Here is a 2,597-nt window from a genome sequence, read left to right on the forward strand (position 1 = left end):
TACAAAGTCCCGACGTGCACTAGAGTACACATTAATAAATTAGTCATGTTCTCTGTGAAACTCAATAAGCCTAATTCTTAAAGACCCCTCAAATTATTTACTAGATGTTTATTTTTTGAAAATTAATAAAAATCTGAGTTTAACAAAACATTTTAAATGTAAATATCAAGCTTACCTTTCTTTCTTCCTTAAAATGTGCTGGTGGGCATGCCAGCCATTTTGAAAAGGTGGGAAAACAATTGGCAAGGCCACACCCCCACACATGTGATATAATTTTAAAGGTACTGTTGTCCTCTCTAAGAAACATCAGGACTTAGAGGAGTGGCAAGTAGAGTATGAGAGCTACAAGAAAAAAACTAAATGTGTACTACAGTGTGCAAAAATGAATTACTGGGTCATCAGGGGGTTATGAGGGACATTTATAAAACTAAAAATCCCACAAACCTTGAAGTGCACTTGAAAAGCTCACACAAGAAGGTTAACCTAGCTTACCTTGAAGAGCTCATCAGGGGGAGCACACCCCCCCCCCCCCCTCCTTGAAGAGCTCCCCCACTTAACCAGCATCCCCAGAAAACAGCTAACCCCAGATAAGGCAGCGTGATGCGTCCCGAGACAACAGGACTGGGACATCTAAATAATTGTGTGAGTCAATCGCCTTCAAAAAGTTTATCAATTCACTTGAACCAAAATTAGGAACACCCGGTGGAGAAAGAGTGCTTGGCCATGAAATGGGCTATTGAGGCCTTGAGGTATTATCTTCTGGGACGTCACTTCACTCTGGAGACTGATCATCGTCCCCTCCAGTGGTTGAACCGCATGAGGGATGCAAATGCCCGCATTGCAGGATGGTACTTGTCTTTGCAGCTTTATGACTTTACGGTCCAGTATAGGCCAGGGAAGTCAAATGTGGTTGCTGATTGTTTATCTAGGATGACAGAGGACTGAAGCACTTCGCGCTCAAGAGAGGGAGGAGGAAATGTAAGGAAGAGGACTCCCTTACTGTATTTTTTTTTTTTTTTTTGTGCCTGTCCCGTTTGGCTCTTTTGCCATCAGAATTATTGTCTAAAGGCAAAGAAAGATGCCCAACGGATTTACTTTACCAAATTGACCATCCCAGCCTTGCCGTAATGGTCCATTTGATTCACCTTTTATTGTTCATTTCATTTTCACTTACTGAATACGGGACAGACTTGACTGTATTTATTTATATTATATGTATAGCACTTTAGAGCACACCTTTCACTTTATTAAAAGCACCTTATCAAGCAATTTATGAGCATTGCACTTTAAGCATGGATTTGCACACAAGAAGTTTAAATATTTATTGACTATTTATTGGGAATTTTAAAATCAGTTGGTAGCCTTATTTCAGATCCTGCACAGCTGCTCCTCATCAAGGAATGTGGTGGTTGTCTGTCAGGAGAGAAGAATGGTGATTGAGATTGTGATTAAGGTTTACCAGTAAGGAAAACTAATGCAAACGTGTGTGTGAAATCTAGGGATAAAAGTGGTGCAAATAAGTGTTTGTAAGTTAATGATTACTCACCTTTCTTGCCTGTGTCCTCTTCAAGGTGTTTGGGCAAATGTTTCCCCGGGGGTCCAGACACCATTTAAAGGTTCCGGGAGAGACCATTGGTAAAGAGAGTGTGGTGAATCTTTTTGTGCTTGGGTTTCTGGGTTTTTATAATATTGGGTTTGGTGTAACATTAAGTGTGAAATATTTATTAATATGTAAATGTGGAAATGTATTTATGTATTTATTTATTCTAATTAATATATTGTATACTGTGGTGGAAGGTTGGGATTTAAGAATTTACCTGAGAGTGGAATAATGGTTAAGTCTGTGACAGCTGAACATATTTAAGGCTGCCAGTTGTCATTAGAGGTGGATTTTTTGTGCTGTGAAGAAGCTCGACAAGTTAATTGTTGTAAGGAGAGCCATATAGCAAATAAATACTTTGTTCCACTACACTTGCCTTGGTCTGTCTCACTGTGTTTCCAGCCGCTAAGGGCCGCCCTGTTACAAGGACAAACAGCAGCACATGTTCTCTAAATGTTTGCAGTCATTTTTAAATGACGCTGATACTACATGAGACATTTTCCACATTTATTGTCTTTGAACAGAGAATAATAAAGCCATCAAACATACACAGGCTTCTGCAAATACAAACTTCTGTGGTGCATTTGATGACCTGCAGAGGAGAACAAGTCGGGCTTTTCAGCCCTAACACAACAAGAACAGCTGTGGAACCATTGGCCATTTGCCATAGTGTAGCTGAGTCAAAACAGCCCAAGTGCTGAGAGGGAAAACATGATGATTTATGTAAAGTCATAACTGGCTGCAGCAGCTGAGCTTTGACCTGTGAGCTGCAGCTTAAGCTTCTTTTATGGTTCAGTGTTTAATGTTTAAACTGTTTATGGCTGCACACACGCCCACAGTCAGGTTGCATACATATTGAAATGTTATATGCAGTGTGGCAGCTGACCTTTGACCTTTGAGCTTCAGACTCATTGCTGGTGTGAGGTGTTTACTATTGAAGCTTGCAGACACACCCACATCCTCTGATTTGTTCTCAGGGTTGTTCAGTGTGTTGGAG

General features: G+C 40.4%; 1 protein-coding gene across 1 annotated transcript in view; it reads left to right on the forward strand.

The window, feature by feature from the left end:
• LOC146716484 (protein NLRC3-like) overlaps positions 1-2,597 on the forward strand; it is a 368,054-nt gene that overhangs the window by 60,106 nt on the left and 305,351 nt on the right. The gene's annotated exons all lie outside the window — the stretch shown is intronic.

The sequence above is a fragment of the Copadichromis virginalis genome, linkage group LG3 (genome assembly GCF_057382275.1).
Source record: "Copadichromis virginalis isolate Kocher_CV1m ecotype Utaka linkage group LG3, C_Virginalis_male_GT1.1, whole genome shotgun sequence".
Taxonomy (NCBI): Eukaryota; Metazoa; Chordata; class Actinopteri; order Cichliformes; family Cichlidae; genus Copadichromis; species Copadichromis virginalis.